This window comes from Glycine max, chromosome 8 (genome assembly GCF_000004515.6).
Source record: "Glycine max cultivar Williams 82 chromosome 8, Glycine_max_v4.0, whole genome shotgun sequence".
NCBI lineage: Eukaryota > Viridiplantae > Streptophyta > Magnoliopsida > Fabales > Fabaceae > Glycine > Glycine max.
In genome coordinates this window covers 26,400,471-26,416,957 of record NC_038244.2, presented here as the reverse complement: position 1 = coordinate 26,416,957, position 16,487 = coordinate 26,400,471, and the positions used below count along the sequence as shown (strand labels likewise).

The following is a 16,487-nucleotide window of genomic DNA, read 5'->3' as shown; positions in this document are numbered from 1 at the left end:
CAATGTTTGGTTTTTTATTGTTAAAAAGTTCATATGGGGTTTTCTTAAGAATGGGTCTTATTAAGGCTCTGTTCATAATATAACATGCGGTGTTAACCGCTTCTGCCCAAAAGTATTTTGGAAGTGGTGTGTCATTTAAAAAAGTTCTAGCAATTTCTTCTAGGGCTTTGTTTTTCCTCTCTACTACTCCATTTTGTTGGGGTGTCCTAGGTGCAGAAAAGTTGTGTTCTATGCCATATTTATCACAAAACATTTCAAAATCATTGTTTTCAAATTCACCTTCATGATCACTTCTGATGGAGATAATTTTGAGATTCTTTTTGTTTTGGATAACTTTGGCAAGTCTTCTAAATGCATGAAATGCATCATTTTTATGAGTAAGAAATAAAGTCCAAGTATACCTAGAATAGTCATCAACAATTACTAATGCATAGTAACTTCCACCAAAACTCATGACCCTAGATGGTCCAAACAAATCCATGTGTAATAGTTGCAATGGTTGAGTGGTGGAAACAACATTTTTAGATTTAAAAGATACTTTTGTTTGTTTACCTTTTTGGCATGCATCACATAACTTATCTTTTTCAGATTTTAATTTAGGTAAACCAATAACTAGATCTTTTGAAATTAATCTATTTAGATGATCCATGTTAATTTGAGCAATTCTCTTATGCCATAACCATGGATCACAATCTTTACTTAAAAAACATCTATTATTTTCATATTTTTATTTTAAATCAATCATGTAAACATTATTTTCTTTGAAACCTATATGCTCAATATATTTGTCATGCTGATGCTTGATAACACATTTTTCAGAATCAAAAGATACTTTATATCCTCTATCACATAATTGACTAACACTTAATAGGCTATGCTTTAAACCTTCTACAAGTAACACATTTTCAATAGGAGTAGAGGAACTCGTACCTATTTTACTGACTCCAATAATTTTGCCTTTGTTGTTGTCGCCATATGTAACATGTCCACTTTTCTTGGGAGAAATGGTTGTAAATTTTGATACATCTCCCGTCATATGCTTGGAACATCCACTGTCGATGTACCACTTCTTCCTTACAGAGTCTTCTTTGTTGTTCTCATGAGATTTTGTCATGAGACATAAGTTGACTTGGTCTTCATCATGATCTTGGAATAACCTATTCCTGAAAATACTTTTGAAAGACAAAGAATCTAAAGAGGCCATGAATCTTAAAGTGGTTAAACTTTCTACAAGATACCCACTCTAATACCACTTGTTGGATCAAGTGGCCTCGGAATAATTAAGAATGGGGGGTTGAATTAATTATTAATGAACATTTACTAATTAAAATTTACCCTTCTTAGGCTTTTACTATGTTGTTAAGAAAGTAAAGAACAGAAATATAAACTTAACCAAAAGTAAAAGCGGTAATTAAAGTGCACAGCGGAAATCAAAAGAGTAGGGAAGAAGAAGACAAACACACAAGAGTTTTATACTGGTTCGGCAACAAACCGTGCCTACATCCAATCCCCAAGCAACCTGCGGTCCTTGAGATTTCTTTTCAACCTTGTAAATTCCTTTACAAGCAAAGATCCACAAGGGATGTACCCTCCCTTGTTCTCTTTCAACAACCTAGTGGATGTACCCTCCACTAGAACTGATCCACAAGACATGTACCCTCTCTTGTTCTCAGTCACAATAACCCAAGTAGATGTACCCTCTACTTGTACCACTAAAGATGTACCCTCCAATATGTTAAGACAAAGTTCTCAGGTGGTTAGTCCTTTGAAACTTTGTGAATGGGGAAACAAAAGAATTCTCAGGCGGTTAGTCCTTTGAAATCTTTTGTTTATGGGAAAGGGAAGAATCAAAAGAATTCTCAGACTGTGTCATTTTGAATTCTTTGACAAGGGAGAAGGGAGACACAAAAGAATTCAGGCGGTTAGTCCTTTGTTCTTTTGGAAAAGGGAGAAGAGAGACACAAAAATGTAGAAGCAGACTTCATTGCTTCATGATGATGAATCAAGATTGATTCATGATGATGAATAAAGATTGATTCAAGGTGTTTTGATGATAACAAAGATGATGACAAGAAGCACATGAGAATAATTTCAAGATTGAGTCAAGAACAATTCAAGAATCAAGAGAAAGATTTTGAGAAAGTTTCATCAAGAAGATTCAAGATTCAAGAATAATTAAGATCAAGATTCAAGACTCAAAGATTCAAGAATCAAGAGAAGACTTAATCAAGATAAGTATTAAAAACTTTTTCAAAACATTGAGTAGCACAACAAGTTTTCACAAAATCATTACCAAAGGGTTTTACTCTCTGGTAATCAATTACCAGATTATAGTAATTGATTACCAGTGGTTTCAAAACATTAAAATTTTCAAAATTCAAAATGAAGAATCACATCTGTTGATATGTAATCGATTACACCTTTATGGTAATCGATTACCAGTGACTGTTTTCGAAAAATTCATTTCCAAAAGTTACATTTCTTCAAGTGACTTGTTTCTGAAGATTCTTTCAAAAGACATATCTTTTTAAGTGATTAGTTTTAAAGGAATTGCCAAGAGTTACAAGTTTTGACTTGAGTCATCAAGAAACTATAAATATGTGACCTTGGCATCAAACAAAAATTCAATTCAATTGATTCATATCCATCATCTCTTTCAATCATTCTATCTTTCAATCTATCTTTCAACATCTTCTTTCATTTCTTTCTGAACTTTCTTATTTCATCTTCTCTTCATCTTTCTAAAAGTTTTTGTTCAAAACTTTCTCTTCCAAGAAAAGTTCTTTGTTCAAAAACTTGTGCTATTCATCTTTTTCATTCCCTTCTCCCTTTGCCAAAAAGAATTTGCCAAGGAGTAACCACCTGAATTCTTTTTGTGTCTCTCTTCTCCCTTTTCCAAAAGAACGAAGGACTAACCACCTGAATTCTTTTGTGTCTCCCTTCTCCCTTGACAAAGAATTCAAAACGACATAGTCTGAGAATTCTTTTGATTCTTTCCATTCCCTAAAACAAAAGATTTTAAAGGACTAATCGCCTAAGAATTCTTTTGTTTACCCCTTCACAAAGTTTCAATGGACTAACCGCCTGAGAACTTTGTCTTAACACATTGGAGGGCACATCCTTTGTGGTACAAGTAGAGGGTACATCTACTTGGGTTGTTGTGACTAAGAACAAGAGAGGGTACATCTGTTGTGGATCAGTTCTAGTGGAGGGTACATCCACTAGGTTGTTCAAAGAGAACAAGGAAGGGTACATCCCTTTTGGATCTTTGCTTGTAAAAGGATTTTTACAAGGATGAAAAGAAATCTCAAGGACCGCAGGTCGCTTGGGGACTGGATGTAGGCACGGGTTGTTGCCGAACCAGTATAAATCTCTTGTGTTTGTCTTCTTCTTCCCTACTCTTTTAATTTCTGTTGTACACTTTAATTATTGCTTTTACTTTTGGTAATATTAAGAAGGACAGATTTTTATTTAGTAAAGGTTCGTTAATAATTAATTTAACCCCCCCTTCCTAATTATTCCAAGGCCACTTGATCCAACAAGTGGTATCAGAGCAGGTATCTTGTAGAAAGTTTAACCACTTCAAGATTCATGGCCTCTTCAAATCCTTTGTTTCTTGAAGGAAATTCCATTCATAGACCACCCATTTTCAATGGTGAGAGTTACCATTATTGGAAAACTCGTATGCAGATTTTCATGGAAGCCATAGATTTAAATATTTGGGAAGCAATAGAAATAGGACCATACATACCCACTGTAGTAGATGTAAGCACAAGCACCACAACACAAAAACCTAGAGATAAGTGGACAGAAGAAGATAGAAGAAGAATCCAGCATGATCTTAAAGCCAAAAACATTATTACTTCAGCCCTAGAAATAGATGAGTATTTTAGAGTGTCAAATTGCACAAATGCCAAGGAGATGTGGGATACTCTCCAACTTACACATGAAGGAACCACTGACATAAAAAGATCTAGAGTCAATACTCTTACACATGAGTATGAATTATTTAGGTTGAACCCTAATGAAAACATCCATAGCATGCAGAAAAGATTTACACATATAGTTAACCATCTTGGCTCTTTAGGAAAAATCTTCCCTATTAAAGATTTGATTAATAAAGTTTTAAGATGCTTAAGTAGGGAATGGCAGCCCAAGGTAACTGCTATTTCTGAAAGTAAAGATCTCTCTTCTATGTCTCTTGCTACCCTGATTGGAAAATTGCAGGAACATGAAATGGAACTCCAACGTCTTAATCAAAATGAAGAAACCGACAGAAAGAAGAGAAGTATAGAACTTAAAGCCTCATCATTAATACAAGAAGGAACTGAAGAAGAAGATTCAGATGATGAAGAAGACTTCTCACTCTTTGTGAAGAAGTTCCAGAAATTTGTCAAGAGAAGAAGAATAGAGAGGCGTCAAAACTTTAACAATGGAAGAAGATCACAAGAAGACTCTCAAGTCCTTAGATTTTACAAATGCAACCAACTTGGTCACATCAAAGCTAATTGTCCTTCAAATGAAGAATGACCTGAGAAAAGTGATAAGAAAAGGTATGATGAAAGAAGAACCAAGAAGGCCTACATTGCATAGGATGACAATGATTCATCCGATGGTTTAGAAAAGGAGATCAATCTTCTAACCAAGGATTATGAGAGTGATGAGAACATTTCTCAAGAAGGTTAAACAAAGAGCAAAAGTATGACTTTCATCTTTGAAGATCTAGACACCTTAATCATGAAAAAGGTAATATCAAAACCATTCTCTTGTTAAAATATATTTTTAGTTTATATTTTCCTTCAATTAATTTGATTATGATGACTAACAATTTTTCATTATTTGTTTGTTTTGATTGATTGAAATTATGAGTATGTGTTCTTGATTAAGTTTATCTTCTTTGCATGAAATCTTCATTCAAATATTTTGATAATATCTATAATCATTATTCTTCAATACTTGTGTTTGATTACTTTGATATAATTGAATATCTGCATTTTTTTTTAATATTATTGCATAATTTTAAATATGATATGTGAATTACTTGATTAAGATTCATTCATAAAGTATTTTTAATATATTTTTTATTAAAAAGTATTTTGATACTCATTCAAATTCCTTCTTCCCTAAAAAGTCAATTAGTTTTTATTTTTAGGCTAAAATGACTACTGGTAATCGATTACCATATTAGTGTACTCGATTACAAGCAGTTATTTTTGGCTATGTTGCTCTCTGGCAATCGATTACCATATTAGTGTAATTGATTACCACGCGTCCCTGCACCTATATATTCAAATTTCAAATTTTGAAATCTGCAACCCCTCTTCTTCTCGAAAACCCTCGTCCCCAAATCTTTCTTCAACCATATCTCGCTCATTTCTTGTCCAAATCACTCCCAACAAAGCCCAAACTTCATCTTTTTTCATTCTCTTTCATTTGAACCAATTAAAATTTCAAATAATCTCTTCAAATGGCGGAACCATCATAGAAGCGAAAGGGTACTTTGAGTCAGAGTCAATGGCATTCTGAGACTCAGGAAACGCCGATTCCTTCCTCTATTCCCTCTGCCTCATTGTTTTCATCCAAAGAACAGCGGATACGGTACACAAATCTCTTTTCTTCTCGTTCTATTGTTCATCCAAAATTCATTGATATGGATTTCTTTTCAAATGAGAGTTTTGAATGCATTCAGGCATTTGAAAACTCCAATCTTATTCCTTTCATGTCTTTAAAATTTCCTGTTTACTCTGAGTTAGTCAAAGCCTTCTATTCAAACCTTGAAATCCAAGAAGGCACTTTAATTTCTGAAGTGTATGGGATTAAAATGGTCTTTGACCAATCCCTATTCTATGAGTTAACCCAATCATCCAGTGAAGGTGTACCATTTGAAGGTACATTGATTGATGATTGGAAATATGAATTTTCTGTGCATGATGCCTGCCGGTTGGTTTGCACCAAACAAGCGGATATGACCGGAAGGCTTCTTGCCAGTTCATTGGCTTTTGAGAGCCGCATCCTTCATTACCTTATTGTTCGTATCTTGCTTCCAAGATCTTCAAACCTTGCACAGGTTTCTGAAGAAGATCTTATTGTTATGTGGGCCTTTCATAAAGGCCGACAATTTGATTGGGCACACTTAGTCCGATATCGCATGCATAAGGCATTGCGATTAAATGCTCCATTACCATATCCTCATCTAGTCACTCTCTTCCTTCAACACTTTAACGTCCCTCTTGATTCTGAACCTTATGTTCAAATCAAGAGATCCTTTCTAATAGGTGCTGTTGTCATTGCATCCTTTGGTTATCAAAATGAGCGTGATGGCTCTTGGGTGAAAAAGGATGCTCGACCTGTTGATGAAGAAGAACATGGTGGAGAAGATTCCTCTCTTCTTCAAAAGATTTTGGATAGGTTCGATGGTCTTCAAACCTTTGTTGGTGAAAGGTTTGATACTTTGGAGTTACAAGTGGGCATGCGCTTTAATGAGATGGAGTCAAGAATCACCAAGGTCGAAGAAGATGTTTCTTATATTTGTACGAGCTTTGATCTACCACCACCGCCGCCACCATTATCTTAGTTTTCTATTATTTAATATTACTAGTACTTTGTTTTCTAGCCGTGTATTTGGCTATATTATGACATTTGGATAATTTAGTGTTTCTTTATTTGCATGGTTTGATTGCACAATTATGAATTATGTTATATGACTATGTGGTTTTTATATATTTGATCTATTTATGTTTCTTGCTTCATGATTGGTTTATATTCTTCAATGTATGCCTTGTGAATGATTAATAGTATATGTTTGTCTTATACTTGTTACGCACTTTGGCTTTTTGTTGATGCCAAAGGGGGAGAGAAATAGGGATTAAATCAAGAACTCGCATGAGTAATTAACTTAATTTCAAGTGAAGCATAAACTCAAAAACAAAGGGGGAGAATTTAAGTGAGTGATCGACTAGGAAAAAGTGTGTCTATGTGTTTCTTGATTTCAGAGTTGTCATCATCAAAAAGGGGGAGATTGTAGAAGCAAACTTCATAGCTTCATGATGATGAATCAAGATTGATTCAAGGTGTTTTGATGATAACAAAGATGATGACAAAAAGCACATGAGAATGATTTCAAGATTGAGTCAAGAACAATTCAAGAATCAAGAGAAAGTTTCATCAAGAAGATTCAAGATTCAAGAATAATTAAGATAAAGATTCAAGAATCAAGAGAAGACTTAATCAAGATAAGTATAAATTTTTTTTTCAAAACATTGAATAGCACAAGAAGTTTTCACAAAATCATTACCAAAGGGTTTTACTCTTTGGTAATCGATTACCAGATTATAGTAATCGATTACCAGTTGTTTTAAAACGTTAAAATTTTCAAAATTAAAAATGAAGAGTCACATCTGTTGATGTGTAATCGATTACACCTTTATGGTAATCGATTACCAGTGACTATTTTCGAAAAATTCATTTCCAAAAGTCACATTTTTCAAGTGACTTGTTTCTGAAGATTCTTTCAAAAGTCATATCTTTTTAAGTGATTAGTTTTAAAGGAATTGCCAAGAGTTACAAGTTTTGACTTGAGCCATCAAGAAACTATAAATATGTGACCTTGGCAAGAAACAAAAATTCAATTCAATTGATTCATATCCGTCATCTCTTTCAATCATTCTATCTTTCAATCTATCTTTCAACATCTTCTTTCATTTCATTCAGAACTTTCTTATTTCATCTTCTCTTCATCTTTCTAAAAGTTTTTGCTCAAAACTTTCTCTTCCAAGAAAAGTTCTTTGTTCAAAAACTTGTGTTATTCATCTTTTTCATTCCCTTCTACCTTTGCCAAAAAGAATTCGCCAAGGACTAACCGCCTGAATTCTTTTTGTGTCTCTCTTCTCCCTTTTCCAAAAGAACGAAGGACTAACCGCCTGAATTCTTTTGTGTCTCCCTTCTCCCTTGTCAAAGAATTCAAAATGACACAGTCTGAGAATTCTTTTGATTCTTCCCATTCCCTAAAACAAAAGATTTCAAAGGACTAACCGCCTGAGAATTCTTTTGTTTCCCCCTTCACAAAGTTTCAAAGGACTAACCGCCTGAGAACTTTGTCTTAACACATTGGAGGGTACATCCTTTGTGGTACAAGAAGAGGGTACATCTACTTGGGTTGTTGTGACTGAGAACAAGAGAGGGTATATCTCTTGTGGATCAGTTTTAGTGGAGTATACATCTACTAGGTTGTTCAAAGAGAACAAGAGAGGGTACATCCCTTGTGGATCTTTGGTTGTAAAAGGATTTTTACAAGGTTGAAAAGAAATCTCAAGCACCGCAGGTCGCTTGGGGACTGGATGTAGACACGGGTTGTTGCCGAACTAGTATAAATCTCTTGTGTTTGTCTTCTTCTTCCCTACTCTTTTAATTTCTGTTGTGCACTTTAATTATTGCTTTTACTTTTGGTAATATTAAGAAGGATAGATTTTTAATTAGTAAAGGTTCGTTAATAATTAATTCAACCCCCCCTTCTTAATTATTCCGAGGCCACTTGATCCAACAAAAAAGAATTCAGGCAGTTAGTCCTTGGCGAATTTTTTTTGGCAAAGGGGGAAGGGAATGAAAAAGATGAATAGCACACTTTTGTTTTCAAGGTTTAGAAAACCAGAAAACTTTAGAAAGCTTTTGGCAAAGGAAGAAGAAGAAGTACAAGTTCAAAGAGATGTTCAAAAGTTAATTGGAAAAGTTTTAATAATTGTTATGAATTTTTCTAAAATGCAAGTCAAGGTCTTGCTTTTATAGATTTTAATTTCTAGTCAAGAAAACCATTAAAGGAGTTATAACCTTTAGAAAAACTTGAAAACCATTGGAAGAGTTACATCTTTTGATTTTTATTCAAAACCCATCACTGGTAATCGATTACCAAATCATTGTAATCGATTACACAAAGCATTTTTGTGAAAGGATGTGACTCTTCATAATTGAATTTGAATTTCAACGTTCAAACATACTGGTAATCGATTACCAAATAATTGTAATCGATTACACCATTTTGAAATCGATTGGAACGTTGTAAATTCAGTTGAAAGCTTATTGAAAATAATCTTTGCTACTGGTAATCGATTACAATAAACTGGTAATCGATTACCAGAGAGTAAAAACTCTTTGGTAAAAGATTTTGTGAAAACTTCATGTGCTACTCAATGTTTTGAAAAAATTTTTTACTACTCATCTTGATTTAGTCTTTTCTTGATTCTTGAATCTTCAACTTGATTATTCTTGACTCTTGATTCTTGAAACTTGAATCTTGAAACTTGATTCTTGAATCTTGAAATCAAATTTCTCTTGATTCTTGAAGTGTTCTTGACTCAATCTTGAACTCATTCTCTTGGGCTTTTTGTCATCATCTTTGTTATCATCGAAACTCCTTGAATCAATCTTGATTCATCATCATGAAGCTTGCTTCTACAACTGATTCCTTTTAAATCAGAGATGTGCCAACCAATAGCCGCTTTACAATGTTTTAGAATATGCACCAGTTGATCCTCTTCCTCCTTATTCAAAGAGTTGCTATGTATAACAAGTTTGGTCTCATTATTCTCGAAGAACACATACTTTAAATGCGTTGGAAGGGTCTTTAATTCTGCTTTGGGCTTTTTTGTTGGTCTAAAATTTTTTAATTCTTCAAATACCACATGACCAACAGAGTTGTTTTTTGGATCATCAGGCTCTTCATCACAAACTAAGCAATCTACCACATAACCAGGTTCTTTTTCCAAAGGAAACTGTAATATCATGGTTGAAGTTGATGATGCTATTTCCTGCTCCACCTCTTCTTCTTCAAAACAGGCATCACCCATATCTGAGTGTTTCATGGCTTCAATGAGGTCAAAAGAGATTTTCTGATCCTCCACACTAAGTTCCAATCGACCTTTATCTGCACCTACAACATAGCCAACAGTTGCCATGCAAGGATATTCTGGAGTACTGGAGACTTCATCCTTTTCTTCTTCATTGATCAATTGATGATGGATTGTGGTAACTTGAAGAATGCTTTCTTGATGTGCTTCAATCTTTGCATACTCTTCTTCTCTTCTGTCCATAACTTTAGCCATGCCATCTACCAATTTGCCAAGCTGAGTTTCAGTTCTTTTAAAAGCTTGTTTCATTGAATCTACAGTATCTTTGAATTGCATTAGCAGGTCATCCAGACTAGACAATCCTTCTGCTTCATTTTGATAATAAGGTTGCCATTCTGACTCCCATTGATAATCTACAGAAGAATAGTCCTTTTCAAACTGAATTCCCTATTGTTGCATGGAATAATAGTCACCTTTAGAGCTAGCTTGGTACGTCATGAAGTCTGCCAATACACTTTCAAGATTAGGAGCTCTTCCTTTCTCATAATAGTTGTACATGGCCGGTTCCTGCCTCCGATCAAAGTTATTTAAAGAATAAAAATAGCAACTGTCCTGGTGATGTTCTCCTCTAGCAAAATCACAATTTATTAGTGGAATAGAGATAACAATCTTCATGATACAGCGGTAAGAGATTTGTCTTCCTTAGGAATAATTAAGCCACCTGTAGGAGATTCTATACATACAAAATACTAACAGAACAGCGGTTGCCCAATTCAATAAGAGAAAACAAATATGAATTGAAAACAACTATTCACAGATAATCAAAGAATAACGAATAAAGAATAGACACCAAAAAACGAACTAACTTTCCAAATAAAAAGAAGTTCCCCGGCAACGGCGCCAAAAACTTGTTCGCTTCCAGCAAGTGCACCAGATCGCGCAAGTAGTATAAAACGGTAAGAACCGACTTTATTGCTTTGTTGCTTTTCTTTTTCTTTTTTCGAATTTTTTTTTTCTCTTTTTTTTCTCTTTTTTTTTTAACTCTATAGCCTTTGAGAAACAACATTTCATTCAGCATGTCCAACATTTAACCAATATACAATGTACATCAAGTATGGCCCAAAATGCATCATGAAGCATAGCCAACAAAACAAGTTGTCCAATGAAACAAAAAACCCCCATACTTATTCCCAAAACAATTCCAAAGCTCCAAAATTCCTTAAGGATATGGTGATATCATGGTTTTTCACTTAAGGCTTGTAGTGAGCTTCAAAACAAGGAAAGGGAAACAAGGCTCAAAAGGGCTATCAAAGGAATTAATTCAAGGTAAGTCCATTTGTCTAGAAGCTTATAAGAACAAAATTGCCTCAAATCATTTCCAAATATGCATGTGAATTAGGATAAATCAACAAGAATCAAGCCAAGGCTATTATGCAAGCAATCAATGGGGCAAAACACACCAAATGATTATGATGATGGATGGCTCAAATTCTCACAAAGGTAAACTCATCACTTTCAAATTGAGCTTTCAAAACTATCATGACATGTAGAGAAGAATCAAGGATTTCAAGTCACAAAATGTCAAGAACTTTTATTTTCAAAACAATTACCCATTTCTTGAACATATCCTATAATTCAAAGAAAAACATGCAAAGTCGTACGTGCACACAAAATTGACCCAAAATATTAAACTAAAAATCCGACGAAACTAACAACATTAACAAATTAACACAACTAACAAATTAACAAAACCAACAAAACTAGCAAAACCAAAGAACACCCCCCCCCCATACTTAAACAACACATTGTCCTCAATGTAGCACAATTAAAAGATTAAAAACAATTAAATCATCAAAGAGAATCGGACAAGTGTAATAAAAGCAAAGAAGGAGATAGGAAAAGAAAAACTCCCTAAGTCATGGTGGAGGAAGAGTAGGGTGGAGTAAGGAAGTCTCTTCCACCATTACGTCCACTAAAGAAGGGTTCGTGAGGAATGGCTTAAGTCGATGTTCGTTGACCTTGAAGCTCTTGTTTGTGGAGTCGCTTTTGATCTCAACTGTACCATAAGGAAAAACATTAGTAACAACAAAAGGACCAATCCACTTAGACCTCAACTTACCACTCATGAGTCCAAGCCTAGAATTATACAATAACACTTTTTGCCCAACCACGAAGTCTTTTTTAACTATCATGCTATCATGGAACTTCTTGGTCTTTTCTTTGTAGAACTTGGCATTCTCATAGGCTTCTAGGCGGATTTCATCTAACTCACTCAGTTGCAACTTTCTTTCCTCACCAGCTTGATCCATAGAGAAGTTGCAAGTCTTCACTGCCCAGTAAGCTTTGTGCTCAATTTCCACTGGAAGATGACATGCCTTTCCAAAGACAACCCGATAAGGAGACATTCCTATGGGTGCTTTGTAGGCAGTCCGATGTGCCCAGAGAGCATCATCAAGCCTGGTACTCCAATCTTTCCTGCTTGGCTGCACAATCTTCTCTAAAATTCGCTTGATTTCTCGGTTAGAAATTTCTGCCTGTCCATTGGTCTAGGGGTGGTATGGTGTGGATACCCTGTGTACCACCCCGTACTTTTTAAGCAAGGCATGCATTGTCCTGTTGCAAAAATGGGTTCCTTGATCACTAACAATTGCTTTAGGTACTCCAAACCTGCAAAACAAATTAGACCTGACAAAGTCTGCGACAACTTTAGCATCATTAGTTCTAGTGGGCTTGGCTTCCACCCATTTTGAAACATAGTCAACTGCAAGGAGAATGTAAACATAACCAAAAGAGACAGGAAAAGGACCCATGAAATCTATACCCCAGACATCAAACACCTCACAGAATAGCATAGGTTGCTGAGGCATTTGTTGTCGCCATGTAAGTGTATTTCCTGCTCTCTGACACTGCTCACAAGTGCTACAGATCTTCCACGCATCTTTAAAGATGGTGGGCCAATAAAAACCACAAACAAGCACTTTGCGAGCTGTCCTTTGAACACCCAGATGACCTCCCGGTGCGGAAGAATGACAGAACTGTAGGACTGAGTCAGTCTCATGATCTGGAATGCACTGTCTAATGACCTGATCACTGCACAATTTCCACAAGTAGGGGTCATCCCAAATAAAATGCTTAGCATCACTTTTAATTTTATCTTTTTGGGCCTTAGATGCTAAGGGAGGAAAAACAGAAGCAACTAAATAATTGACAATATTAGCAAACCAGGGAGTAGAAAGAGAGCCAGAAATAATATACAGTATATACAAATGATCATCCGGGAAATCATCCCGAATAGGTGAATCTACATCAGATACACGTTAGATACGACTCAAATGATCAGCAACTAGATTTTGTGCTCCGCTCCTATCACGGATCTCCAAGTCAAACTCTTGGAGCCAGAGCATCCATCGGATCAACCTAGGCTTAGAATCAGCCTTCTTCAACAAGTACTTTAAAGCTGCATGGTCAATATAAACAATAATGCGGTTACCAAGCAAATAAGATCAAAATTTTTCAAGAGCAAAAACTATGGCTAAAAGCTCCTTCTCAGTAGTAGTATAATTCGCTTGGGCAGCATCTAAAGTCCTAGAAGCATAGTATATCACCCTAGGCAATTTATCAATTTTCTGAGCAAGGACAGCCCCCAATGCATAATTTGATGCATCACACATAAGCTCAAAAGGGGTTGTCCAGTCGGGTGCCTGGATGATGGGGGTGGTAGTCAGCACTCTTTTGAGGCAATCAAAAGCCTCTTTGCATCTGTCATTAAAGTCAAACTCCACCTCCTTTTGCAACAAGTTGGACAATGGAAGGGCTACTTTGCTAAAATCCCTTATAAAGCGCCTGTAGAATCCTACATGACCAAGAAAAGATCGCACCTCTCGTACACAAGAGGGGTAAGGCAATTGTGAAATAACAGAAATTTTTGCAGGATCTACTTCAATACCCTTATTGGAAATAATGTGGCCTAAAACTATACCTTGCTCAACCATAAAATGACATTTTTCAAAATTTAGAACAAGGTTAGTTTCAATGCATCTATTCAAAACTTTTTCCAAACTATTCAAACAACCATCAAAAGAGGATCCATATACAGTGAAATCATCCATAAACACCTCTATGCAATTTTCTAAAAAATCACTGAAAATACTAATCATGCACCGCTGGAAGGTACCAGGGGCATTGCACAGGCCGAAAGGCATCCTCCTATAGGCAAAAGTGTCGAAGGGGCAGGTGAATGTGGTCTTTTCCTGATCCTCAAGAGCAATAGTAATTTGCATATAACCAGAAAAACCATCAAGGAAACAGTAGTGGGATTTACCTGCCAGGCATTCAAGCATCTGGTCAATGAATGGCAGGGGAAAATGGTCCTTTTTGGTAACCTGGTTCAGCCTCCTATAGTCAATGCAGACTCTCCAACTGTTCTGCACCCGAGTAGGAATTAGCTCCTCCTTCTCATTTTTTATCACTGTGAGGCCGGTCTTCTTCGGGACTACCTGGACGGGACTCACCCATTGGCTGTTGGAGATAGGATAAATGATTCCAGCTTGCAAAAGCTTGGTTATCTCCTTCTTCACTACATCAAGAATCACCGGGTTGAGTCTTCTCTGTGGCTGTCTTACTGGTTTAGCTTCATCCTCTAAATTTATTCGATGCATACATGTGGATGGGCTAATACCAGGAATGTCCGCCAGGGTCCAGCCTATAGCCTTCTTATGCTTCTTGAGAACTGACAACAACTTCTCCTCTTGCTCATCAGCAAGGGAGGCAGATATAATCACTGGAAAACTCTTGCTATCATCCAAGTAAGCGTATTTTAAATTTGATGGCAGAGACTTCAATTCTGGTGTGGTCGGCTGGACAGTGGTACAAGGAGATGGTTTCTCAGCCTTTACCTTATAAAGAAAGTCAGAGGTATGTGTACTTCCTGAAACATGGTTAGTCCTATCTGACTCTATAAAATCAATCTCGAGAGGTAAAACACCACCACCAGACATGCAATCAATATCACTCTCAAATTCACTCTCAGATTCACTCTCAGCATCAAATTCAGACATATGATCAAGTACAATTTCAGACTCAATGCATGAAGAGTGAGAAGCATGCAGATTAGAATAAATATCAGTCATGTATTCATCAACAACATGGTCAATTATTTCAGCACGAAATACAGAAAGATCTTCAGATGGGTATTTCATAGCATCCAGAATATTAAAATGAACAGTTATATCACCAAACTCCATGGATAATGTGCCTGCATAAACATCTATCTTAGTTCTAGCAGTTTTCATAAAGGGTCTGCCTAGAATGATGGGAACTGATCCTTGAGAGAATCCATCTTCCATATTCAAAATATAAAAATCAACAGGGAAAATCAGTTCACCAACTCTAACTAAGACATCTTCTATGAAACCAACAGGGTAGGCAACACTTCTATTAGCTAAATGAATTACCACATCAGTTGACTGCAAGGGACCTAGAGATAGAGAATTAAAAATAGACAAAGGCATAACACTAACAGAAGCTCCTAAATCTATCATGGCATTGTCAAACTTACCATTCCCTATAATACAAGGTATGCTGAATGAACCTGGATCTTTGCATTTTTCAGGAATTTGAGGAACAGATTTACCAATCAATGCGGAGACATTTCTGCCCATGCTAATCCGTTCACTTCCTTTAAGCTTCCGCTTATTAGTGCACAGCTCCTTCAAGAATTTGGCATATCTTGGAATTTGCTTTATTGCATCCAACAGAGGTATGTTTACCTCTACTTTTCTAAACGTGTCCAAGATCTCTTTCTCTGCCTCTTCCATTTTTTTTTTGGAAACTGCTCTTGGAGGGAACGGAAGAGGGGGAATGTGCTACTTCTGCAAATCAGAATTACTTGTGGAAGAAGATTCACCTGTACAGAAATTGTTAGGTAAATTTTTGTCATCACCTTTTTCTGGAGTAGAGTGAAGTTTGGCAGGTTCATTTGCAGATGAGGAAGGTGCTACGGGTTGAGGTCCTTGACACTGCTTTCCCGACCTCAATGAAATGGCACTGACATTTTTGGGATTTTGGACAGCTTGAGAAGACAACTTGTCAGAATTCTGGGACTGTTGTTGATTCAATTGGGTAGCCAATTGTCCCATCTGATTGGTTAAGCTCTGAATAGAGGCTTTGGTCTCTTGTTGAAACTGCATGTTCTGCATAGTCATTTGCCTCACAAGTTCTTCGAGGGAAGGTTGTGGAGGGGCCTCAACTGTTGGTTGTTTCTGGGGTTGTTGTTGTTGTTGGATTGGTGGAGGAATGTATGGTCTGCTTGGGCCAGCAGCATTTTGGAAGGAAGGAGCAGGCTGCTGTTGTTGTTGCTGAGGGCTGGACCATCTGAGGTTAGGGTGATTCCTCCATCCAGGGTTGTATCTGTTGCTGGAGAGGTCATAATTGTTTTGTTGTGGTTGATTTTGCTGCTGAGGTTGAGGAGGTCTATTGTAAATATTTGCAGCATAAGCTTCAGGCTGCTCGATTGCTCCAGGTTGCTGCATGGAAGGGCAAAGGTCTGTATGGTGGTCAGCAGAGGAGCACAAACCACAAACCCTTGCAACAGGTACAGATTTCTTATTCAAGGCCAGCTGGGTTACCAAGTTAACCAATGCATCCAGT

At 36.4% G+C, this 16,487-nt stretch overlaps 1 pseudogene; it reads right to left on the bottom strand.

Moving 5' to 3' along the window:
* LOC113002351 (uncharacterized) overlaps positions 1–13,264 on the bottom strand; it is a 56,752-nt pseudogene extending 43,488 nt beyond the window's left edge.
* Between the last annotated feature and the right edge of the window lie 3,223 nt (positions 13,265–16,487).